Below are 27363 nucleotides of genomic sequence, written 5' to 3'. Positions count from 1 at the left end.
TGAGAATTAAGGATGAGGGGAATGTTAGCTTCTCAGGGAAAGTTTAAAATAAAGTCAAGATAGTGTTTTTCCTTAGGAGTTACTCAAGCTTTGTAATCCCATAGGTAATCAGTAATTTTTCTGCCCTCCAGATTACCAGGATGAGGTATCAACCTGTAGCCTGTTTGCAGCGTCAATTCTTGCCTGACTCAGTTGGGAATGAGGTGGGCGCTCATTCAGTTTACCCATCGCAAAGTACCAAGTGGCTTTGTGTGTTTTAAGGACAGTTCTTCAACTCGCCACCAGATGGCAGAGGCACTCCACTGAAGTTGACCAGGGCGTTTGCTGCGTTGAAGCAGCTTTTGGCACTTTTCTCCTTTCTGGACTGGATGGTTAGCATTTTTCTGGATGCAGAAAAGAGAGCAGCTCATGAGGGCTTGTACTTAAACATTTTAGGTAGGAATTAAAGTACATGTTAATACAGATTCTGGCACTTATTTACCCACTTAAAATATCTAAAGGGTTATGTATTTTTAACCCTTAAGAGACTGGTGTTGACATGTAATTTTGATTTTTTTCTTTTTCTTAAGGTCAACTTTGATTTCCCATCCCCTTATTTCTTTTTTTTTTCTTTCTTTTTTTTTTTTTTTTTGCGGTATGCGGGCCTCTCACTGTTGTGGCCTCTCCCGTTGCGGAGCACAGGCTCCGGACGCGCAGGCTCAGCGGCCATGGCTCACGGGCCCAGCCGCTCTGCGGCATGTGGGATCTTCCCGGACCGGGGCACGAACCCGTGTCTCCTGCATCGGCAGGCGGACTCTCAACCACTGCGCCACCAGGGAAGTCCCCATCCCCTTATGTCTAAGCCCCAGTCCGTCTCTCCCATTTCTTTGTGGGATTATAACGAGGCTAAGAATTAAGAGCAAGAGTGTTGGAAGCCCTCAGCTCTGGGTTCAAGTCCAAACTATTCCACTTGGGTGAGCTGCTTACCCCGTCCATGCCTCAGGTTCCTACAGAGTGAAATGCTGGAGGGTGTGAATGAGGCGATCTAGCCGGTGCCCCCGGGGCACCTCTGGTGCTCACACGGTTGTGTTTACTCTTAGCTGTGAAAAGGCAGTGCAATACTTTATATCTCTGTGTAGTATTTTATATCTCTGTCCGGTGCATTAAAACCTTAGACTGTGCTACATTATAACTTAGCGACGGCCCCTTTGCTTGCTCTTCCCACTTCCACCGCTACCCTTTGGGTAGAGGCTGCACCGGGGGTTCTCGTTGGTGGAGAAAGGGGAGAGGTACAGCCCAGGGCCCAGGTGGCAGAGCTGGCGGCGTCCGGAGACAGTTTTGGTTGCCACAGTTGGGAGAGTGGGTAGAGGCTATAGGGGTGCCGCTAAACATCCTGCAGCGCCTCCCACCCTCCAGCCAGCAAAGAATGATCCAGCCCCAAATGTCAACAGCGCCCCGGTTGAGAGACCCCGGGCTCACTGGTACTCAGTAGAAGAAAAGTTCCCAGTATTTGGTCTAGTCCATTCAACTTGATGAAATTCCAAACATATAGGGTACGAATCAGGCCTGTAGCAGACTCTGGAGCCCCACGGATGATAAGACACAGACTCAGTCTTGGATCTGGGAAGGGTCTGGGATTTTACTCACAAGCTAACGAGTTAGCCTCTTACTGGTTCACTGGATGCCGACAGAAGGCAGAGTCCCGGGTCAGAGACAAGGGACTTCATTATTCATGGCAGAGCAAACTGAACGCGTACTATGATGGCCTGGGTTCCCCTTGTCCTCCAGGCCCCACAGGGGCAACATGAGGGGTCCAGGTGGATGTTAGGTGTGCAGTGGGTTTGCATCATAGCCGAGGAATGCTGAGCCTGGGGAAGCCACGGTTCTCATAGTAAGTGATAAGCAAGCCCGTGTTTTTGTCTGGGGGGAAGACATTATCCCATCCCTCAAGGGTGTGAAGAATTATACCCAAGGTGTAGAGGATACAGAGCAGGGTATTTCAGATGGGTAGCATTTGAGAAGGCTTCACGGAGGAGGGGCTATCTGAACTGGGTTTTGAAGGGTGAATAGGGTTTCAACCCATAGGCAAGGAGAGGGTATATTTCTCTCTTCTTCCCAGAAATAAATTAACTTATCTCCTGAGCAGCTCAGCACAGGTTGTATGGGAACAGGGAGGACACTCTGGAAAAGTCCTGGCTGGGTTTGATTAACTAGTGAATCTGGGCGGGCTGTTGCCAGTTATGTCCGGCTATTGTCAACTTATGTCTCAAGGTAATTTACTATGAGCAGATAGGCTATGTTTTTTTCAACATTTTTTAATTGAAGTATATTTGGTTTACAATGTTGTGTTAATTTCTGCTATACAGCAGAGTGATTCAGTTTTACATATATATACATTCTTTTTTTTTTTTTTTTTTTTTTGCGGTACGCGGGCCTCTCACTGCTGTGGCCTCTCCCGTTGCGGAGCACAGGCTCCGGACGCGCAGGCTCAGCAGCCATGGCTCACGGGCCCAGCCTCTCCTCGGCACGTGGGATCTTCCCGGACCGGGGCACGAACCCGCGTCCCCTGCATCGGCAGGCGGGCTCCCAACCACTGCACCACCAGGGAAGCCCTACATTCTTTTTTAAAATATTATTTTCCATTATGGTTTATCATAGGTTGTTGAATATCGTTCCCTGTGCTACACAGTAGGACCTTGTTGTTTATCCATTCCATATATAAAAGCTTACATGCGCTAACCCAAGCTACCTTTTTCTTATGTGATTTTGTTCCCATGCTGTAGCTGGGAGCCTGTGCTGGCCCACAGGAACCAGACTTCTTTATCACCAGTTGACCCTCCTTCAGTACATGGTAGCATGTTTGGCCGAGGTTGGCGGACTGGAAAGCAGGGTCCAGTGGGTCACCTACAGAAGGAGATGCAGAAGGAGGTAAGGGCAGGAATGTTGAGTCCAGTGAGTGAGCCTGAGGCCGTGTGGGTCCACAGCAGGGCGGGATCTCTTGTTGCCCGTGGTCGTAGCCTCTGGGCACACTGGCTGTGCTGAAAGTAGCAAAGGTGGGCAGGCAGGATATAAAATGCAGCCTAACTATGGAGAATCCTATGTGCCACCGTCACAGCATGGCCTGTTATACCACAGTGGAAAAGATGGTCCTAGGTTACATGCATCAACGTGGATAAATCCCAGGCTTTTAATCCTAAGCCCAGAAACCATTCTATATATTTCCAGTCGGAAGGGTTTAGTACAGGAAATCAGGTCCTACAAGATTGTTGGAAGGGATGGGAGGGGGCGAAATCCAGAGATGGGGGTGCTCCTCGGAAACCAGAACACTGCAGGAAGCCACGGTGGCTACCGCAGACACCATCGCTGCCTGAGGAAGAGTGAAATCCACCTTGTACCACCGTCCACCTGTCGTTGGTCACAGAACAGGAACCCCATTGGCAAGAGATTCTGGGGGTTGTGGTCCTCAGGCTTCTACTTCCTGTGACAGAGCTGAGAACAAGGGGACGGGATAGTGCTGGGTGTCCCTAGACAAGAGTAACATGATGGTGAGTGACAAAGCAACTCCCAGAAGATTACCTACGATATGGTACCATTTTTTTGGGGGGGGGGGGTGCGCGCTGCACCATGCAGCTTGTGGGATCTTAATTCCCCAACCAGGGGTTGAACCTGGGCCCTTGGCAGTGAGAGCGCGGAGTCCTAACCACTGGATCGCCAGGGAATCTCAACATGGTACCATTTTTATAAAGCACAAAATTAAACAACATATTGTTGGGCCATTCACGCAATGGTATGCCAGAACCGGCTTGAACTGACTTGCGAGATCCAATAGTTAAACTTTCAGGAATTTAGCAAGGCAGTTGTTAAGCACAGCTGTTATTAAAAATTAAATTATATAAGCTTACAATAAAATAATTACAGCAAAGGGAATGGTAATACTGTAATTCATCACCTCCTACTAATTATCTTACTAATTTTACTATTATCTATGCTTTTGAGGTGATTATATCTGTATGGTATCATATGCATCTGTATGGTAAAAATCCTATAAACGGGCATGCTACCATGATCTCTTTCCAATTCAGTGTTCAGTGATATCTCCTTGGTAGCTTGAAATGGGCCACTATTTATATGAAAGAAATTGGCCAGTGCTACAAATCAGGGCGTGATTGCTTTGTTGATTGTCTGGATATAACAAAATGATGGACTAAACGTTAATAATGATTAACAGATTGAACTTAAATGTTTGTCATGTCTGCGGCTGTTACGTTGTGAATAGCACAGAAATTGAGGAAATAACCTTCCAGTATTTGAAAACTATTATCCGATTCAACAAAGAGGTTTCTCACATTAGTGATTTTCTGCCATGTGTCTTGGTCATTCTGCTCTCTTCTTACTTGTTAACGTAAACGAAAGTATCAACCAGCCTTCATGCTGAGACGACATTGGTTCGCCTGTTGCACCCATAGGTCGCTCACAATTATGAAAGGTTGGAAAAAATAAAAAATATTCTGTGGGCTTCCCTGGGGCGCAGTGGTTGAGAGTCCGCCTGCCGATGCAGGGGACGCCGGTTCGCGCCCCGGTCCGGGAAGATCCCACGTGCCGCGGAGCGGCTGGGCCAGTGAGCCGTGGCCGCTGAGCCTGCGCGTCCGGAGCCTGTGCTCCGCAATGGGAGAGGCCACAGCAGTGAGAGGCCCGCGTACCGCAAAAAAAAAAAAAAAAAAAAAAAAAAAAAGAATTCTGTGAGAATCAATTGAGTGTTAGAGGTTTATAATAAGGATATTATGTATTTTATTATTTGTAAACTGTGTGCTATACATCCTTTGTATCAAACAATTTATAACAAACTGATTAGGATATGCGCACGTATTTAAGTTTTGGAGAGCTGATTTTTAAACATCTGCCATCACGTCACTGCATATATATGATGAAGCAAGAGGGTGATTAACACTGTTCCAGGCAGCTGTTACCTTTGGGAGAGATCCCGCATGGATATCCACTCACACCCCCTTCTGTTTTGTCTTCCTGCCCTCGTATGCCATCTACCCAGTCATCCAGGTTCAAAGCTGGGGAGTCGTGCAGGAACCCTCCCTCCCCCTTCACATCTCATTGCCAGCTATTGTTGATTTTTCCTTCCCAGCATGTCATGGTATTTATGGTTCCACCTGAAGGGAACCGTTTCCAGCTTCGAACCCGGTTGAGAAACGCCTCTTCCCAGTGATTCCTCTCCCAGAACACACAGGGCACTGACTGCAGTGGAGGATATAGTTGTCAGACAGAAGGCAGGGGATGAAGAGTGAGCCAGAGCTCTGGGTCGTACTCAGGTTTTCAGCAAAGTTGCTGTGGGCATTTATCAATCTACGGGAAGCCAACCTCTGCCGAAACAATTGACGAAGGTCTGGAATCGATACTGAAAGAAGACTTGGGGCAGCTCACAAGGAGAGACCAAGAGTTAGGTCCCTGCGAAGAAGAAAGTGACAGCCCAGTGTCAGTCCTGGGATGCAGGGTACACAGAAGAGGATGCGCAGGGCCTGGGGGGGCAGATCCAGACCAGAGGACGGGGCTGCTTGCTCTCCAGGCGGAGCAAGTGAAAACTGGCACGGAGGTGGGGCTGAGCCAGTGTAGCCGGCGCGTTGCCCTGACCCCAGCCAGAGACCTCCCCGCTGTGTCCAGAGACAGAACACAGGCACCGGGAGCTTCACCACCTCTCCACGATGCAGCTGCTTCCCAATGAAGCTCTGGAGGAGGAAGGAAGGAGGGCAGAGCGTGGAGAGAAGCTGGGAAGGGGTCTCTGTGAGAACTGGCTGCTGCTTCTCCTTGGCTGCCTTCAGCATCTGTGTCCATAGGAAGTTCATCACCTGTGCCCAAGGCAGACACCCTCTCTGCTGGGATGTGCTTTTCTATGCCACGAACAAAGCCCCCATCTGCCTCCCGCTCTCCCTCCCCCTCCAGTCTCTCCAGATTCTGCCCTTGCTTAGGCTGACTCCTCCTTTCCTCTCTTCAAAGGAGAGAGAGAGGAGGTATTGCTCCGGGCCTCACCCCTTGTTGATATCAGTATCTTGCTAAACACGAGTCTTAGTTGTGGTAATCACTAATGCCTAAGTCACCTCCCAAGGGAATCAATATACACAGAATTTAGCTTTCCGTTTACACGGAGGGTTTACTAGCTCTGCTCTTTTCATCAAGTCCTGTATTTATTTATTTGGGGGAACTTTTTTTTTTATTAACATCTTTTTCTTTTTTAAAATCTTTATTGGAGTATAATTGCTTTACAGTGGTGTGTTCGTTTCTGCTTTATAACAAACTGAATCAGCTGTACATATACACATATCCCCATATCTCCTCCCTCTTGCATCTCCCTACCACCCTCCCTATCCCACCCCTCTAGGTGGTCACAAAGCACCGAGATGATCTCCCCGTGCTACGCGGCTGCTTCCCACTAGCTATCTATTTTACATTTGGTAGTGTATATATGTCCATGCCACTCACTTCGTCCCAGCTTACCCTTCTCCCCCCACCCCGTGTCCTCAAATCCATTCTCTACGTCTGCATCTTTATTCCTGTCCTGCCCCTAGGTTCTTCAGAACCATTTTCTTTTTAGATTCCATATATATGTATTAGCATACGGTATTTGTTTTTCTCTTTCTGACTTACTTCACTCTGTATGACAGACTCTAGGTCCATCCACCTCACTACAAATAACTCAATTTCATTTCTTTTTATGACTGAGTCCTATTCCATTGTATATATGTGCCACATCTTCTTTATCCATTCATCTATTGGTGGACACTTAGGTTGCTTCCATGTCCTGTTTATTGTAAATAGTGCTGCAGTGAACATTGGGGTGCATGTGTCTTTTTGAATTATGGTTTTCTCAGGGTATATGCCCAGTAGTGGGATTGCTGGGTCATATGGTATTTCTATTTTTAGTTTTTTAAGGAACCTCCATACTGTTCTCCATAGTGGTTGTATCAATTTACATTCCCACCAACAGTGCAAGAGGCTTCTCTTTTCTTCACACCCTCTCCAGCATTTATTGTTTGTAGAGTTTTTGATGATGGCCATTCTGACTGGTGTGGTGTGATACCTCATTGTAGTTTTTGATTTGCATTTCTCTAATGATTAGTGATGTGGAGCATCCTTTCATGTGTTTGTTGGTAATCTGTATATCTTCTTTGGAGAAATGTCTATTTAGGTCTTCTGACCATTTTTGAATTGGGTTGTTTGTTTTTTGATATTGAGCTACATGAGCTGCTTGTATATTTTGGAGATTAATCCTTTGTCAGTTGCTTCGTTTGCAAATATTTTCTCCCATTCTGAGGGTTGTCTTTTCTTCTTGTTTATGGTTTCCTTTGCTGTGTAAAAGCTTTGAAGTTTCATTAGGTCCCATTTGTTTGTTTTTGTTTCCATTACTCTAGGAGGTGGATCAAAAAAGATCATGCTGTGATTTATGTCAAAGAGTGTTCTTCCTATGTTTTCCTCTAAGAGTTTTATAGTGTCTGGCCTTACCTTTAGATCTTTAATCCATTTTGAGTTTATTTTTATGTATGGTGTTAGGAAGTGTTCTAATTTCATTCTTTTACCTGTAGCTGTCCAGTTTTCCCAACACCACTTATTGAAGAGGCTGTCTTTTCTCCATTGTATATTCTTGCCTCCTTTATCAAAGATAAGGTGACCATATGTGCGTGGGTTTATCTCTGTGCTTTCTATCCTGTTCCATTGATCTATATTTCTGTTTTTGTGCCAGTACCATACTGTCTTGATTACTGTAGCTTTGTAGTATAGTCTGAAGTCAGGGAGCCTGATTACTCCAGCTCCATTTTACGTTCTCAAGAGTGCTTTGGCTATTTGGGGTCTTTTGTGTTTCCATACAAATTGTGAAATTTTTTGTTCTAGTTCTGTAAAAAAATGCCAGTGGTAGTTTTGATAGGGATTGCATTAAATCTGTAGATTGCTTTGGGTAGTAGAGTCATTTTCACAATGTTGATTCTTCCAATCCAAGCACATGGTATATCTCTCCATCTGTTTGTATCCTCTTTAATTTCTTTCATCAATGTCTTATAGTTTTCTGCATACAGGTCTTTTGTCTCCTTAGGTAGGTTTATTCTTAGGTATTTTATTCTTTTTGTTGCAGTGGTAAATGGGAGCGTTTCTTTAATTTCTCTTTCAGATTTTTCATCATTGGTGTGTAGGAATGCAGGAGATTTCTGTGCATTAATTTTGTATCCTGCTACTTTACCAGATTCACTGATTAGCTCTAGTAGTTTTCTGGTAGAATCTTTAGGATTCTCTACATATAGTATCATGTCATCTGCAAACAGTGACAGTTTTACTTTTTCTTTTCTGATTTGGATTCCTTTTATTTCTTTTCCTTCTCTGGTTGCTGTGGCTAAAACTTCCAAAACTATGTTGAATAAGAGTGGTGAGAGTGGGCAACCTTGTCTTGTTCCTGATTTTAGAGGAAATGTTTTCAGGTTTTCACCATTGAGAACGATGTTGGCTGTGGGTTTGTCATATATGGCCTTTATTATGTTTGGTAAGTTCCCTCTATGCCTACTTTCTGGAGAGTTTTTATCATAAATGTTGTTGAATTTTGTTGAAAGCTTTTTCTGCATCTGTGGAGATGATCATATGGTTTTTATCCTGCAATTTTTTAATATGGTGTATCACACTGATTATTTTGCATATATTGAGGAATCCTTGCATTCCTGAGATAAACCCCTCTTGATCATGGTGAATGATCCTTTTAATGTGCTGTTGGATTCTGTTTGCTAGTATTTTATTAAGGAGTTTTGCATCTATGTTCAGCAGTCATATTGGCCTGTAGTTTTCTTTTTTTGTGACATGTTAGTCTGGTTTTTGTGTCAGAGTGATGGTGGCCTCGTAGAATGAGTTTGGGAGTGATCCTCCCTCTGCTATATTTTGGAAGAGTTTGAGAAGGATAGGTGTTAGCTCTTCTCTAAATGTTTGATAAAGTTTGCTTGTGGAACCACCTGGTCCTGGGCTTTTGTTTGTTGGAAGATTTTTAATCACAGTTTCAATTTCAGTGCTTGTGATTGGTCTGTTTGTATTTTCTATTTCTTCCTGGTTCAGTCTCGGAAGGTTGTGCTTTTCTAAGAATTTGTCCATTTTTTCCAGGTTGTCCATTTTATTGGCATAGAGTTGCTTGTAGTAATCTCTCATGATCCTTTGCATTTCTTCAGTGTCAGTTGTTATTTCTCCTTTTTCATTTCTAATTCTATTGATTTGAGTCTTCTTCCTTTTTTTCTTGATGAGTCTGGCTAGTGGTTTATCAATTTTGTTTATCTTCTCAAAGACCCAGCTTTTAGGGCTTCCCTGGTGGCGCAGTGGTTGAGAATCCGCCTGCGGATGCAGGAGACACGGGTTCGTGCCCTGGTCCGGGAAGATCCCACATGCCGCGGAGCAACTAAGCCCGTGAGCCATGGCCGCGGAGCCTGTGCGTCCGGAGCCTGTGCTCCGCAACGGGAGAGGCCACAACAGTGAGAGGCCCGCATACTACAAAAAAAAAAAAAAAAAAAAAAAAAAAAAAAAAAAAAAAAAAGACCCAGCTTTTAGCTTTATTGATCTTTGCTATTTTTTCCTTCATTTCTTTTTCATTTATTTCTGATCTGATCTTTATGATTTCTTTCCTTCTGCTAACTTGGGCAGTTTTTTGTTTTTCTTTGCCTAATTGCTTTAGGTGTACAGTTAGGTTGTTTATTTGAGATTTTTCTTTTTTCTTGAGGTACGATTGTACTGCTATAAACTTCCCTCACCAAGTCCTGTATTTAAAAGCCTGTGGTCAATGTTCAGCAGTAAGACCTGGCCCAGGTAGACCCAACTTTAGTAATGCGGTCAGGGTTCTGTAGCCTGAGCTCGGCACAACCTGGGAAAAATAATGATTTGAGAGCATGAGGCTCAGCTTCCTTTGAGTGTGTTCCAGGTTGTGTAAAGACAGATGGCAAATAAATAAAAGTGTGTTTGTAGCTGGTAATTTGGAATTTGGAACGTAAAGACACTACCCAGTCAAGGCAACCACAATATCCACAGATGTAAAAGGGCTTGACTCCACTTAATGAGAAAATGCAAATTAAAGACAAGGCTTCATACTTTCTCCCACAGAGCAAGAAGCCAAGCAGTCCTGCCCCTAAGGAGACAGGCTGCAAGTTCATTGTAGCCTCCTCTGGGAGGAGGACCATGCCCAGAGTCAGACCTCAGGTGGCCTTGGCCTTGAAGACACTGTACTCTTCTATCCCTTCCTCCTGCTGCAGCATCCCCTGGTGCTTTGAGCTGGAAATACTCCTCCCGGTGCCAGCCCCAAGGAGCCTCTTTATTTAGCAAAAGCCCCTGGCCAGCCCTCTTCCCGTAGAACACAGGGAGGCTGCAACACTTCTCAAACCTACATCTCCCCCGCTGACACTAGAACATGACTTAAGGGAAGGATGCCAACTGGTTATTATTCAACAGTCTGCAGTCTCACAGGAGTCATTCATTCCCACAGGAGTCATTCATTCCTTTTTTTTTTTTTTTTCCACCCCATCTCATCCTGCCTCAGCAATTAGATAATGTGAGTGGGCATATACCCTGTTAAACAGCTGCTGGGAATTCTCCTTAGGAGCAAGAGGTGATGTGTGCTTTTGTGGGTGCTGACTTGTGCGTTTCCTGTGTCTAAGATTGCAAAGTACAAAAGGCCTGATCACTGGGCAGAGACAGGCAGAGCGGGCCAGGCAGGGTGCGCAGCGAAGGCTGCGGAGAAATGAGGACTCCGGGGAGAAGGCTTTCATGCCGGCCGCTTGCCGGGGGGCCAGCTGTGTGGCTATTTCCTGTTGCAGTGGTGCTGCCTGGGCTCCGTCTGGTCCTAGTCCTGGAAGGGAAACACTGGCTCATTCTTTAGTACATTTATCATTTTCAGGCTTTGTGACTAACCACAAAGCTGGATGGAACATTCTTGTAAGAAATGGAAGCATCCACCGTTGATCAAAAGGAATCACTCCGCAGCTATTTGTAATTTGGCTGCCGTGCCAGGAGCTGCTTGGCCTTGGCTGAGGGTGCGGTGGCTCTCATCACAGGGCACCAAAATTCTCTGCACTGTTTGCTCAGCTGCTGTCTGTTTAGAGAGCTATTTAGATTCTCCCATAGAAAGGAAAGCTTTCCATTCTTGGAGAAACCACAGTGATTAAGTACATATAAGAGAAAAGCATTATGATGACTGATCAGAACAAAATCAATGATTCCCTTTCTGCATTATACATGATGAGGTTTTGCGTCCACAGCTTTTAGCAAGAGTGTGCGTGTGACTTTGGGGTGGGGAGAGGAGAGGGCAGAACCACACAAAGGCCAGTGAGCACAGGACTTGCCGGTTGGGAAAAGGACTGAACTTTAATGACCCGATTAAATGCGCCTTTAAAATCGGACCCGGGAAATTCTTAACCTTTGTAATAGGGGAAAATAATATCTGAGGAAGCAAGAATTTTTGGTTAGCTTCTATGCAGTCATTTGAGGCCACCCAACCTAAACTCTCTGTCCTAAGGGACAGAACCTGCCTTGAAACTTGAAGAATCTCATGTTCCTCTAAATGTTCATGCAGCCAAAAAAGTGGGAAGACACCTTGGTAGGAAAGCTTCAGTGCAAGGAGGCCCACCACCTCATGAGACTGTTCCAGTTTTTGAACAGCCTTCGTTGTTGGAAAGGTCTTCACGTTTGGCTGAAAACTGTCTCCCTCTCAATTTTGTCTTTTGATCTCAGTTGCCCTTTGAAACTATATGAAAAAAGTCCAGCTCTCTTCATACTGAGGTCCTTGCAATGTTTAAAGATGACACTGGTGTTTACATTGCCTTATTGTCTCCTGTCTGAATGTCCTCACTGCTTTCTGATGCGAAGGGAGAACCCTCTCACCTCCTGCATGAGTTGTCCAGTAGCAATACAGACCCCGCACACCGTTCATGTATAGAGATCTGTCACCTCCTTTGCTTATGACGCTATACTTCTATTAATTTATCCATCCTGAGATCTCATTTGTGTTTTTGGTAGCTGTGTCACACTGTTGGCCTGTGTTTACCTTAAAAGTCTAAAGAACAATCAACCTGTTATTCCCTTACATTTCCATGTACCCAGAGGGTTCTGAAAAGAAGCAGAAGTGAACATTTTCACGTAGTCACTGTTCATTTGTTTTGCTTTTATGCTGGCCTTTGAATATGCCATTTGATGTGAGGGTCTTCAGCCAGTGGATGTATTATGTCGACATGCAACTTTGCATATTTTTGCATACTTAATGTGATAGGATCACACAAAAATTCATGTTTTCCTTTGGGAGTGGTGGCTGGAGCTTTGTTAGACTTTTTTTCCCCCAGTCTTATTGAGAAACTGTTGGCACACATTGCTCTATAAGTTTAAGGTATACAGTGTGATGGTTTGATTGATAAATATTGTAAATGATGACCGCAGTAGGTTTAGTTAACATTTATTGTCTTGTATAGACATAATAAAAAGAAAAGAAAGAAGCAATTTTTAAATTTATCAGTGTTATAAGAGATGAAGATTTAATACCTCTACCTCTCCTTCCTCATTCTTTCCCCCCAATTATCATACTTTTTTTTTTGTTTTGTTTTGTTTTGTGCGGTAACGCGGGCCTCTCACTGCTGTGGCCTCTCCCGTTGCAGAGCACTGGATCTGGACGCACAGGCTCAGCGGCCATGGCTCACGGGCCCAGCCGCTCCGTGGCATGTGGGATCTTCCCGGACCGGGACACGAACCCGTGTCCCCTGCATTGGCAGGCGGACTCTCAACCACTGCACCACCAGGGAAGCCCCATACTTTTAATTATGCCAATAATTAGTGTTTGCAACATTCTAATTATGTAACTATTGTTCACTGCAGACAGAACCTATTAGAATACTGTGATTACATCCTTTCTTTTCTCTCTTTTTTTTTTTTAAAAATTGAAGTATAACTGACCTATGGCACTATATTGGTTCCAGGTTCACACAGTAGTGATTTGAAATTTCTATACATTTACTAAATGATCCCCACCTCTGTGAGATTTTTGAAAGGAACTGTACCTCCCGGCTAAAGCACACGTGCAGCTGAGTAAGCTGACGGTGTCATTCCCAATCAGGAGTTGACCCCACCTATCTAGAAGTTTGAGGGCATTTGTAGGCATGTTTGCAGAGCCATGGGAACCTCCTATGACAGTCTGTAAATAACCTCTGGGTGCCTGGTGCTGGTGTTAGGTTCGGGCTTGGCAAGGGTACCCGGCGTAGTCTCCACCTTTGATATCAAGCATACCCTTTGGAGTGAGCACCCTTGTACCTTACACAGAGGGGACCCTCTAAAATCTCTTGTAGGGTGGGCACGTTCATTCAAAAGTTTCCTTGTTATATCCTCCCGAATCGGTGGGTAGTACCCAGAGATGAATCTGCTGTGAGTGGACAGAGCCTGTCCGAAAAATCTCTCTCCAGCTCTGTCATCGTTGGGACAGCTATCAGTCTGAAGCCCACCTTGAACTAGAGTGGATGCTGACCCAGAGATGGGAGACCCGGCCTTCGGGAAAGCAGGAGCTGCTTCTATATCCCCGCCTCCCTGTGCTGAATCCTTAGCCTCAGTCTCGGGAGCCTAAGCATGTCTCTCCTTTCTCTGGATTTCTTTAGCACTTATGGCTTATATTAAACCCTCGGGTATCTACACATCTAATTAATAATTAACCTGTTAACTTTTCCCCATGAGTACGTCTGGCCTTCTCAGCTCCACTGTCTGATCATTTGTATCCTCCACAGACCTAAGAGTGCAGTTTTGCCCATCAAAAGGCCGACATAGATAGATGTAGGATTAAGCCATGGAGATCTGAGAGGAGTTGGCTTCTCCCTCAGGAGAAAGGGCAAAGGAAACAGACTTTTAGGAAATTCATATCCTGTGCCAGGCACTGTGCTGGGAACGTTACATTCGTTTTTTCCTATAATCCCCGTAAGACTCTCAAGTAAGTATCACTATCCTTGTTTTGCAGAATAGGAAATGAAATCTCAGAGAAGTTAAGAAACTCTCAAACTGCATACAGAGAGGAAAGAGACTGGGCTGCATTTGAACGTGGGTTGCTGTGCCTGCGGCAGCAGCGCTAGGGAGTCTGTCCTCCCTCTTGGAAGTGCAGCGGGGCTGGAGGTTAGGACATTGCTTGTGGCTGTACCTGCCACGTGGCCACCCTTCAGTTATCGGCCAGCACCATCTCACTGCTGAAGAAAGATAGGAAAAAGGCCAGGGATGAAAGAACAAGGGGACATAAGAACCATGAAGCGGGAGAGAGAGAGTGGAAAATGGCAGATCACTTAACATTCTCTGCGCAGGAAACACCTCGCGCCTGCTCAGTAGAGTGAAGTGTTCATCAACGGAGTAGCTTGTAAACCCCCGAGAAGGCATAGCGACGGCCTTGCTGATATTAGTCCTTTTCTCCCCCAAAGAAGAAGGAGTATTCTCAGCTTCTGAAGACAAGGACTTTCAGAGGTGTTGGGGAGCCCTGAGAAGCTGGATCCCATGTCATCAGATTGTATTCGGAGACGTTCTTAGTCAGGTTAGCTCCAGGCTGTACTGTAGCAATAAATAAACCTTAGAACCCCATGGCTTACACAATAAAGTGTTCTTTCTTGCTCATGAAAATTCTGGTGTGGGTCAGGTGAGTCTTCAGGCCACTGTCCTCCACTCAGGGACCTGGTGATCCAGGCCACGTCCATATTGGGAAGCCAAGAGCTCTGTGTGTGGCTTCCAGGTTGCTGGGGCAACCAGGGTGGGAGGGTCAGCTTTTAAAGGCTTTGGCATGGAAATGCCGTCGATCACTTCCGCTCACAGCCTATTGGCCAGAACTGGTCAATGGTACCGCCCCCTGTGACGGTGCCACACTTCACTGGGAAAAGAGGGGATGCTTGGGCACTCAATGACTGTGCAATGACTCTGACTCATTTCCTTTACTCTCTTCTGTCTGACCCTTTTTAAGGCAGCTCATTGCTCTTGGGAAAGAACACAGACGTCTTCGTGGAGCTTGTTAGGCCCCTGGTCGTGGCCGCCGTGTTCTAGTCACATTGGACATTTCAGGTCTTGTGGCCCAATGTGCCTTCTCTTCCTCACTGCCCTGCTCTTCTGTCTTCCCGAAATACTCTCCTCTGTCTGTTTTTCCTGTCCAGCTCCTAATATTATTTATGTCCATGTTTAGATATCACCTGTTATGGAAACTTTTCTGACACGAAATCTGGGTTAGGTGACCTTCTTTGGACATCCAGGTCATCCTTTATTTCTCCCACTGTGGTGGAAATGTATTATTTATTAGTCTATGACATCGTAGATTGCGGGTCTCTGATGCTTGGAACCATTGCAAGAGTGGTTCCTATATACGATGGCCAACACACAAAAGAGGCCTAGTTAGTGTACTTCGGATGCAGGAAGAGAGGAAATCTTCCAAGGCAGAATGTATATGATTGTACAATCGCAGATTTGATTCTAAAGTTAATCTGGAAAAGCAAATGCTCTAGAAGAGTCAAGAAACTTTTCAGAAAGAAGAATGAAGGAGAGTCTTACTTTTCTGGATGTGAAAATGAACTATAAAATTACAGTAATTAAAAGAGTGAGATGCTAGCCCAGGAGTAGACCAAGAGATCAACAGGATACCGAGAGCTGATGTTACTGTCTTGAGTCCTTACTCCGCAGGGCAGACCAGGCAGGCTGGAGACTCAGCCAGGGTTTCTGTGTTGCAGTCTTGGGCAGAAGTGCTTCTTCTCCTGAAAACCTTAGTCTTTGCTCGTAAAGCCTTCAACTGTACATGGAGAATTGGTATATGATAAAGGAGGCATTTTACATCAGTGAAGAAAGGATAAATTATTGAACGAATTATATTTACACATCTGGCTATAATTTGGTAAAATTAAAAAATAAGCTAAGATTTAAGAAATAAAACATTTAAAAAGAAAGTTATATCTTTAACTTATATCACATACAAAAGTGAATCTGAAATGATTATAGATCTAAACATTAAGAAAAATCTTTAAAATACTAGTGAGCACATAGGAAACATTTTCATTATGTTGGAGTGAGCAAAGCATTTAAAAAAAATGATGTATGGCCCAGAAGTCAAATGGTTTAGAATGACATATTTGATAACAGTGAAACAAAACTCTTCTATATAACTAAAAGCTATATAACCCAATTTAAAGGAAGCATATCAAGCTGGGAAAAATATTCACCATATGTAATTTAAAAAGGTTAATATAAGAAGTGTCTAAGTGCCTACAAATCAGTAAGCAAGCAATTAACAATCCAATTTAAAATGGACGAAGGTTATGAAAAAGCAATTCATAGAAGAAAAAGTATACATAGCTTATAGGCAGAAGAGATGCTTATCCTTACTGATAATCAAATTAATACAAATTAAAACAATGAAATAGCATTTTCTCCATGAGATTACATGTATTAAGAAGGCTAACAGTACTCAGTATTGATGATGGTGGTATAATTTTTTAGAGACAAATTTGACAATATCTATTTTTTAAAAGTGCCTATATTTTTGACCTTACAATTATACTTCATCTATAGGGGGTAAGTTAAGTGACTGATGGAATATTATTTAGCATTTAAAGAAGTGAGATATAGTTACTATATATTCTGACATATAAAATGTTTGTAATAGAGACTTAGATTTAAAAAGTGACTTACAGGGAATTCCCCGGGGGTCCAGTGGTTAGTACTTGGTGCTTTCACTGCCATGGCCTGGGTTCAATCCCTGGTGGGTGAACTAAGATCCTGAAAGCCACGTGGTGCGGCAAAAAAAAAGTGACTTACAGAATAGTATGCAGTTTAGGACCCCATTTATTAAAAATATGTATGTATATTCTATATATGCATGGGAAAAAACCCTGGAAGGATATGCAGCAAACTGTTAAGGGAGATAACCTCTAAGGAATAGGACTTTGGGAACTTCCATTTCTTATTTTCCATTTTTTAGTATTATTACTTTTAAAATAAGTGTGATAGCTGTTTATAGTACTTTAGAAAGAGATTAAAAAGACATTGCTGGGACTTCCCTGGTGGCTCAGTGGTTAAGAATCCGCCTGCCAATGCAGGAGACACGGGTTCGAGCCCTGGTCCGGGAAGATCCCACATGCCATGGAGCAACTAAGCCCGTGTGCCACAACTACTGAGCCTGTGTGCCACAACTACTGAGCCTGCGTGCCACTACTACTGAAGCCCGCACACCTAGAGCACATGCTCCGCAACAAGAGAAGCCACCGCAATGAGAAGCCCGCACACCACAACGAAGAGTAGCCCCTGCTCGCCGCAACTAGAGAAAACACGTGCACAGCAATGAAGACCCAACACAGACCCCCCCCCAAAAAAAAATAATTTTTTAAAAAAAGGACATTGCTTAGTTTAAGTGACCAAAGCTTTGACTGGTTACATAGGATCTGAGGTTCAAAAAAACGCTTGTTGTGCCATGTCATGCTCAGATACGTTCATTGACTCATTCATTCATTCATTCATTCACCAAGCATTTAGTGGATACCTTTGTTGTGTGAGGTCTTTTTTCCTACATGGCTCTTAACTGCGTAATTTTCTTCCTCATTTTACTCCAGAAAGTGAATAAATTGAAAAATAGTTGAGTGTAAAGCAAAGTATGCTTGTGGGGGACCCTCCTCGATACTCAGCAGAGGGCGCTGTGGCTGGGAACCAAGGGTAGCTGTTGTTTGCTTGGATGTTTAAGGGAGTCCCTTTCTGATCTCGTCTAAAAGATTCATGTTGACAGAGGGTATTCTTATTGGGAACCCCCCCCCCCCAAACCACTCCATATTCCTATTGCTGGTTAACTTTGTGTGGGCTGTCTCTACTTCAGAGCTATCAATTTCATTCTTTTGTGGGCCTGTGTCCATGCAGGGAGGGAGTGGATGTTTGGAAGTCGAGCAGTCCAAAGATAGCTGCATATGCGTCACATCTCATGAGAATGGAAGATTAAAATGAAAGATTATGCTCTAAACTTTGCCCTGTCTCGGCATCCAAATGCCACGTGACTACTGGTTTACTGAACGCAAAACCAGAACGACATGGTGACGGCACGTGGGGTAGGCTGTAACAGGAGACGTTGCAGCCACGGCAAATTTGCCCTCATGCCATCGAATGCATTTTTGTTTTTGCTCCTGATTTTGGTCTGTATTGCTTTGGATTGCATTGTATTATTCATTTAATACAGAAGTGAAGCATGTTTTGGATACTATGCCCTAAGTTCGATGTGAAATACCGGTATATTGTCCTGAAAGATTTTTGGATAGATTTGAACATAAAAAACAGATAAAATAAGTCGTGATTCTTCATATCACAAAATGACACTTAGCAATAAAAAATTTGCTGCAGTATCTTTTTTTAAAAAATTGAAGTATAATTGATTTACAATATTGTGTTAGTTACAGGTGATTCTTTTTTTTTTTTCCAGATTATATTCCGTTATAGGTTATTACAAGATATTGGGTATAGATCCCTGTGCTGTACAGTAAATCCTCGTTGCTTATCTATTTTATGTACAGTAGTTTGTTAATCCCATATTCCTCATCACTGCAGTATCTTTAAAGAACAATTTTCCTAATCCAGATAAAATACGATGTCACTTTAATAGCAGAATCTGTAATGAAGTCAGGTATAGTACATTTTACAATTAAAATACACAAGTCCCTCAAATTCAACTTGGCTCATGGTTAGTACAAATGGGAGACTTTAAAAAAAAATCCTTTCCTTTCTCTCTAGCCCTTTGTCTTGTATTTTACCAAGTTGTAGTTTCGGACAAGTCAACTCTTCCCCCCCCAGCACACAGGTAGAGTTGCCCTGCAGTCAGAGATGTCCTTCAGCTGGAGAGTTGGTGAGGCTGTAAGAAGCTGAAGGAGCTTTGGCTACAAAGTACAAATAGAAGTGGAGAATTTATGCAGTTTGACTAGTTAGAGAACAAATCCATCTGACAGAATAGCAGTAGTGAGCTGCTAAACTGTGCCCAGTGGCATAGAATTTATAATTTAAAACATTTCTGGCTTCCCACATTAACTTTCTTGGTTAAACAGGTAGAATTCCCTGAAAATTTGTGGTTAGTTTCTCAAGTTCAATGAATGTATTAAGGAAATGTCAACATCTTAGCTGCTATACAGCTTTCTTTCTTAAAAAAATAAAAAAATCTAAGGACATGAATTTGAAAAGGATAAGAAAAGATTTCGCATGTTATTGTATCTTGTGTCTGTGCTGAAATGACCTCCTTTAGATCCAACTCATTGACGTTATTTAATCCAAATGCAACGGTAGTGTTCAGGGCTTGTGCCAGACTCAGCTTCTGTACCCGCCCAGATCTGCACCTCCCTCTTGCCTGCTGGCTGGAGCTGTGCCAGCAATGACTTGCTCCGTTCCTGTGGTCACAACGTCAGATTACTGCGGCTGCCACTCTCCACGCAGCCTGACCAGCAAGAAGAGGCCACTGCCCCGGAGGAGGCTGGGACATCTTGGAAATGTGAAGAGAGGAAAACCCCATGGGGCCAACTTCGCCCAGTGGGAGGCGGCAGATAGGAAGGGGCTGGTCAATGAGTTCTTTTTTTTTTTCCTTTCTCCCCAGAGACTGTTCTGAGATGCAACAGTTCCTACAACCTTCCCAGAGACATCACGTGAGGCTGCACAGTCAGCCAGGCTGTCACAAAGCTTTGGCCGACTCAGTACCCTGCCCTCGTGCATTTGGGCTCCCTCTCCCCTGCCTCGCTGCTCTATCCCTCGCCCACCCCGTTCTCTAGGATCACACCTTTGAATGAAGTATTAGCAAATAAACATATGCCCAGTGTCTATTGTCTAGAGAACCTGGGCCAAGAGGGTGGGAACCTGGGTTGGCTCTAGAAAGCAGAGCCTCTGGTGGACTTTGGCAGTGGTGAGTGCGTGGTGGCAGCCCTCCACGTATGGTAGCATCACGATGACTAAAGCCTTTATCCGAAGTTAAAGAGGATGAGGAGGAGGTGGAGGCAAAGTGTGGGGATGTCATTTCACTTTGGCACTCAGTCCGTTTTGAGGCAATAAATATCAGGACGGTGATGTGGGGTGGTCACTTTTGAAGGCTCTGGAAGCCTTGCAAAAAAATGATAGGTGCTATCTTGAGCCTCTCTTTGAAAGCCAGGGTATCCCTGTGGTAGCTGTAAAGGGGGTTCTCATCTCCTCAGGCTGCAAGGCAGAAGACTTTTAAAGTAGGACCCGATGATAAGATGTTAGAAATGTAAAGAATAAATGTACAGCCTTAGTGGCTCCTCTGTGTAAAAGGAAATTCCCTGATGGGGAAAAAAGTGGACCCTTGGATGGTGACATTTGCCTGGTTGAGACTGAGAATATTGGATCCCAAATGGCCTGAAGCTTCCCGGCTGGCAGAAGCCGTCCCAGTGGCTTGAAGAGATCAGCCTCCCCTTCCCAGGGGATCACACCGTGACCTCCCAGAGGAGATGCTTCACTGCTGACCATTGTTTTTCTCACTGTTGGTCCCTATCATCCCTTGTTGTCTCCTGGGTAATAGCCAGAGTCAGGTCTGATCACAGCTCTCCGCTCCAAGGAAAACAATCTATGTGTCAAAGGACATGCAGGAACTGTCAAGTGTGTACCAGCAAAGGTGTGTAGGAGTGGGTCTTGAGGGGGTTAGATTGTCATGGTCACCTGGAGCTGGTCTGTAGGGGTGGCTTCTGGACATTAGGCAGGATGATGGCCTACAGTTGATAAAGTGGAGGTGCAGGAGTGTGAAGAAAGGGTAATAAGGCTCAAAGAGTTGGGAATATTAGAATGGATTTACTAAGTAAAACCTAAGAACCCTCCACTTAACTCTGTTTCTTGAAAGAGACTGGAGGACACTTCCTCTGAAGGCAATACAAAGTCATAAATTAAGGACTCACTGACATCTTTGAGAGGTTGGTGTCTGTCTTCTGTAGACTGAGCTTAATGGTGATAAACATTGCCATAGACTCCTTAATGTCAATGGGGGTAATGGGATTCCACAATTAAAAGACTAGGTGGCAGCTCTTAACCACCAGAGGCAAAGGCAGCCATGCTTATTATAACTGGAAGCACCGCAGAGTAGCAGTTAGGGTGCCTTAACCTTCAGAGATTCGTGGCAATGAGTAACAGATTGTGGTGTTTCTAGACAGGAGACAGATGGACAGCTGACGAGGGTGTTGTTAAAATTGTATAATAATAACAAAAATGGAAGCTGGAGAGCAGAATATTATCATCAGTCACTGCAGTGGAAAATTATGGCTTCTTGCTTGGTTTTCAAATGTAAGTCAGTTGACATATCTAGAATCTGTCGATTCTAAGGGAGGCTGGGGTCCTCTTGAAGAAGAACATTACTATTTCTCACTAGTATACATGAAAATATATTCCTCTAAACTCCCCCTTCAAGGGATCTGTAGATATTTCCCCAAGTAACTAGTGCTAGGGAATGGAGGCTGGCCAGACTTTTTAAGAACTACTATATATAAGGTCTAAGCTGACAGTAGTACCAGGGTATCTGAAATAACACATACTCGTCCCATAGGTAGATTAGCAGCTTTAGGAGGCCAGGTGACAAATTAAGTCTTCCCCAAAGTCCATTTTATAATGGGTCTTTGGGTCCACAAAACTACCCTGTGGTTATTTCTCAGATTCCCAAACAGGATGGATATATTTAATGGTGGGCAGAACCCCCAATAGGTTTTCTGACTTGTGGAGTGTGGGACATGATGGTAGGAAGGGCCAAATAAAACTATCTGAAACCATTCTTCCCCCATTATCCAAGGTAGGTAAGCAGAAATAATATTGTATTCTAGGGAAGAACTACAGATATTCGCCTTCAAAGACATAAGGGATGCAAAGTGGTGGTTCCTATAATATCTCCATTCAATTTACCCATTGCATCCCTGTAATGACCAGATGACTTATGGCAGGTGTTATTAGTCCCCCTTAAACTTATTCAGGTGATAATCCCTTTTGAAGCTACTGTACCAGATGTGTTGAATGTGTTGAACGTTGAAGATCAACACACATTCCCAAACTTGGTTATGGGACTACTGATCTAGCAGATGCTTTCTTTTCAATCTGCATCAACGGGGAGAATCCAGAGTGGTTGGCGTTCACATGGCAAGGGCAGCAGTATACATTCGCTGTCTACACGTCCGCTGGGACCTTGCTCATCCTGACATTCTACCGAACATCATTCTGTCTACCTACTAATGACATCTTGCTACTTGGACTTACTGATCAGGGTGCTGCAGTATCATAGATACCCTAACACAGGGGTTCTCGATCAAGGGATTTTAACTCCCAGGGTGCACCTGAGAAGGTCTGGAGACAGTTTTGGTTGTTAAAAATGGGGGATTGTGAGTAACTAGTATTTAGTGGGTAGAGTCCAGGGATGTACATTCTACAATGCTTGAGACAACCCTCACCCTTCAACAAAGAATTGTCTGTCCCTGAATTTTAATAGTGCCATGTTGAGAAATACTGCCTTAGTAAGACACCTGTGTAGCAGAGCTGGGAGATTTACGCTATGAAAATTCAGGGATCTGTTGCACCAATGAAACTTCTTGGGGTCCAGTAGTCTGAGGCATGCCAGACATCTTTTTTTTTTTTTTAATTAAAGGATAAATCTTAGCCACTCAGAAATATTTGCTGAATGAATAAGTGAATGAAAAACATACAGGAAGAGTTCCTTGTGCAAAGAGAAATCTGTTTGGGTGAGATAGGTTCCCAGAGGAAGGCAGAAGTTTGCTGTAGCCAGAGGCCAGGCGAGGGGAGGGAGGTGAAGCTGAGAGAAGGCTGTGGTTCATACGGTTTACATGCTGTTTGTTTAGACACCTGCCCCCAGAAGGTGGAGGACAACAAGTGGCTTTCATCCAGGGAGAAACAAGACCTGGTTAGTGTTCTAGAATGATCACTTTACAACTGGTTAGCGAGATAGTCCTAAAAGGCCCTGGGACCAGAGTCAGAAAAACTAACCTGGTCCCTTTTGTAATAGTCCAGTTGGGAAGCTATGAACAGCTAAAATGGGACAGACAGAAAGAGAATAAAGGAAGAAACAGATTCCAGAAAGATTTGGGAAGAAGAATGACCAGGATTTGGTGACTGGGTTGGGACTGGGTAGAAGGAGAAACGGCAGCAGAAAACCCTCAGGTTTCTGTGTCTTTGGATGACTGGAGAATGAAGGAATAGAATCCAGTTTAAGGGACAGATCATGAGTTTTGTTTTCAATATTCGCAACTTAAGGATGTGAGGCATACCGGAGGAGGTATCCAGTTGGCAACTGGACAAGTGAGGAGTGTCTCAGCTGCAGATGGAGGTTTGGGAGTTGTTTGAAGCCACAAAACTGAGGCTCAGAGAGGTTATCTAACCCATGCTAACATAGTTGATAAATAATAGAGTGAAGATTCAAACCCAGACATTTCTGGCTCTAAGGTTTACCCCACTATCTCCTAACTTACCTTTTTTCGAAGTTGTAGATTTCGAAAATGAGACTTTAAAATGCATATAGATGGAAATCTAGCAAAATTACCAGTGTATTTACACTTTGACCCAGCTATCCTACTTCTGTAGGAGTTGACTTTACAGTTAGACCTGGACACATACAAAATGACACATGCACAAAGAGAGGAGGGGAAGGGTTAAATAAACAGACTACCAGCCATCTGTACAGAAGAGTAAGAAGCTCTCGGTAACCTGACAGCGTGTATGGTATGCGCTCTTTGGTGTAAGAGAAAGTGAAACGAAGAACATGTATTTGCTTGTATCTGCGTGAAGGTACCAGGATATAAGATGCTAGTAGAAGTAGGGTGCTTTATAGGGGTGGTGAAGAATGGAATAGAAGGATACAGGGTAGGAACAAATCTTCTCAATGGGTATCTTTTAGATTTGAAGCAAGTAAATGTATTACCTATTCAAAACAATTAAAACATGGAAAATGTGGTATATTTACTCATTAGCATTTATCTACATTGGAAATTTATTTCTTCCCCTGGAAAGATGTATTTGGTTTATGCATTTATAATATTTTTGTACTTATCCATCCATCCATCCAACACAATTATTCACCTCTGTGCCAGGTGCTGGGCTAGCCACAAGGGGAATAATTGAGAAAACAGACATGGTTCCTGGCCTCACTCTAGATATAAAGACAGAGATTAGTCAAATCATCCCATAAGTACACTAAAATGGCAACCATGCTACAAAAAATGTGAAAAGGACCTCAGTTATTCCGGGACGGGATAGTTAAGGATGTGGCAGGGAAGCTTTCTTGAGGAAAATCCTTCTGAACTCCATGAAATGCAGGAAGGAAGAGGTGAGGAGATGGGGTCAGAGGGCACAGTATTTGCAAAGGCTCTGAGGCAACGAAGAGCACAGTATTTGAAGAACCGGAAGAAGGCGGCGTTGATGCTATGTAGGGGCCGAGCAGATGGGGTGGATGTCTTAGCAAGGGGGGCTACACACGTGAAGATCTTGTCGGGCATGTTGAGGTTGGGAGTCTTTGTAATTAAAGCAGAATTGGAAGCCACCGGAGAGGTTGAGACTACAGTGGAACAATATTTATGTCTTGGGAAGGTCACTGGCTGTTCTTTGGAGAGGGACGGGGGGTGTGGAGAAAGAGTCGAATCAAGGGGACCCGTTGGATGGCTGTCTCTGGAGGGTAGGAAAAAAGTGACCTTCGTTTAGAACAGGGTGGAGGTTACGGTTACAAGAAGCATACGGCGTCAAGAGAAAGTGAAACCGAGAGGTCTTGATGATGAGTTGTATAAGGCTGGAGAAGAGGAGTTTTCCAACATGGGTAGGTTTCCAGAAGAGACAGGGCTGCCATTTCCTGGAAGAAAACATGAGGGCAGGCTGTTTGTTGGGGGTCAGGATGGATCTGAGGATGTTTGAATGTCCTGGTAGAAGACACATCACCTGGAAAGGCAACACACAGATCATGTCACAATTCCATTTTTAGAATACACAGTGTAACCCCACACTTGGTTAACAATATCAGTAAAATGTGGCTCACACCCAAGTCTCACATTTTTATTCTTCTATACCCCATGTTAGTTTTCTTTTCTGTTAAGATTTTTCAACTTCATTGAAGCATAACTTATATCAATAAAATGTACATGTATTAAGTTTACACTCAGATGATTTTTCTTTAATCTCTATCTTCATATAACTGTCATTCCCCTTTTTATTCAGTCGTCTGCTTGCTCCCTGGCAATCACCCCATGTTAGCTCTTGACAAAGTATTTCTCTACTCATCTCTTCCCCCCAATGCATGCCATGTTATTTTAGGGGCATTGGATCCTTTAGAGAAAAGATCTTGAAGAAGAACAGCATCATTTCCCCCTGATAGGCCCCTTGCACTCAGCTTTCTCAGGTGGCATTTTGGACATGTCAACAACAAAGTTTCCTTTTTTTCTGGTCCCCCCCCGCCCCCCCCGCCCCCCCCTGCCCCCCCCCCCCCCCCCGTGAAGGCTTAGCTGTTAATCTTCCTTCGTGTTTCATATTTCATTTGTGTTTTTAAAAGGATGCCCTTTTGTTGTTGCTCTCTTCACTGGTTCTGTATTTACAGGGAGCTTTCTTTATTTTCTTTCAGCCTTCAGCAGAATAATTTTGCTAACTTGAGGCCCCCTTGGGGAATACAGCCATGATACTTTCAGCCCTGCTGTGTGGCAACACTGCTGCTAATATTTTCACAGGCCCAGGGGCTGGTAGCGCTCAGGGTTTTGTCTTCTCAACTTGTTAAATGTAACACTGATGCTATTTCTGTATCCATGCGAGGAACTGTGGGATCATTGGAACTTTCCCAAGGGGAACACTTTTCTGTATAAAAAGAAGAGGATGAGAGATTCCTTTATGTTTCAAAAACGGGTGTAAAATTAATTGGTTAAAGAAATGCTGTTTGTTCCTACATAACTTATCTGGCTCTGGAACCACATTCAGCAAAGGGCACCGTGACCTCTGTGGGGACGTGGAACAATCTGACACCTGATCCAAATGTTCTGGCCTGAAGGCAACTTCAGTGACTGACTTCCAACAGATCTACAAGGACAGCTGGTTTTGAAAATGTTTGCTCCTAGCACTGCAAGTGCTGTTTTTCAACTGATGAGTCCTTTCAATGTCTCTGAACTGGATGACTAAACTCTCCTTGTGTCTGAAGAGCTGTATAGACACAGAAACACAACAGTGGTTCATCAAGGGAGAGATGTCGAGAGGATGAAGAAAATAACTGTAATCTGGGCCCAGGAAGATTCTCAAACTACTGGTCTGCAGGTGTATTTTGTGGGCACCCTGAGGGCCGTGAGAATGACCTCCCATCCCCAGTGGTTCTCAGAAGCCCCAGCTTCTGAGCTTTGAAATCCATCACTGGTTGGTACTGAGGCCATGCCTTCCAAGGCTGAGTGAGGCAGGAAACTGAGGCAGGTCCATTTCTGGGAGAGATGGGACGCCTCTGACTGTGGCTTTAGGCCTCCCACGGTGGCCTTGGCGAACTTTCTGTAGAGCTCCAGGCAGCCCAGGAGGCATCCGTGCAAATTCCCTTCCTTCCCTCTCTCCTTCCCTCACGTCAGACCTGCATCTCGGTCCATCACCTCTTGGAGACTGGCTCCTTTCCCATGTTCTTTCATAGGTATTTCTCTTAATAAATTACTCGTACATCTAATCCTCTCTTGGTTTTTGCTTTTCGGAAGACCCAGACTAACACAGGCCCCCTTCAAAACAGAACAAAATGAAATGAAACACCTCTTTATAAGGGACACATGCAGTTCTTAGTGTCCCATATCCTCTGTTATCTTGTATCTAATCTGAGTCACACATTTGTATTATGTGTCTCGCCCCTACAGGTGTTTGATTTTACTGCTCAGGTATTGCATCTTCTTTGATAGCATCCTGGAAGTAGAGACATAGGGAAGGGCTGGCTATTAGAAAAATATTAGTCATTTGGGAATATGAGGTGAAACTATTTTATTTCTTGCAAGTTACCAAATTTGGGTGTCATGATCATTTAATTTATGAATGACCCATCTAACTTTTATTTTTTTAGCAGCTCGTTTACATTTTTCTTATTTTAATTTAACCTGTGAGTTCATAGAGTTTTCTCAAAATTAGGAAGCTGTGAAAATAAAGATACGCATTGCCTTTTATTAATTTGCGTCATTGTCGAATGGCCAAATTCTCTCCAGTATTTGAGACGCCTTGGGTAATGTCACTAATCTCTACTCTCCCCAGGAAGAGGTGGATTAAACCATTTTCTTTTCGTACATGGTGTAGTTGTAGTAGATATAGTCATATGACTTCAATAAATAACTTTTTGAAAAGTTCTCAGACAACAAAAAGAGTTTCCAAGCTACTGTTGTTAACATTTTCAGTAATTATTTT

General features: G+C 43.9%; 1 protein-coding gene across 7 annotated transcripts in view; it reads left to right on the top strand.

The window, feature by feature from the left end:
• Nucleotides 1–27363, top strand: part of SETD4 (SET domain containing 4) — a 580992-nt gene that overhangs the window by 76112 nt on the left and 477517 nt on the right. The window contains exon 12 of one of the 7 annotated variants that reach the window (XM_067035064.1): nt 25583–25598. The exons of the other annotated variants lie outside the window; for them this stretch is intronic. The gene's annotated coding sequence lies outside the window, so the exon portion shown is untranslated. Of the gene's footprint in view, nt 1–25582; nt 25599–27363 lie in introns of those variants that run through there. 7 annotated transcript variants of the gene reach the window in all.

This window comes from Kogia breviceps, chromosome 5 (assembly GCF_026419965.1).
Source record: "Kogia breviceps isolate mKogBre1 chromosome 5, mKogBre1 haplotype 1, whole genome shotgun sequence".
In the NCBI taxonomy this organism is placed as follows: domain Eukaryota; kingdom Metazoa; phylum Chordata; class Mammalia; order Artiodactyla; family Physeteridae; genus Kogia; species Kogia breviceps.
The sequence above is the reverse complement of the archived record's forward strand: the minus strand, read 5'-3'. Positions and strand labels throughout refer to the sequence as shown.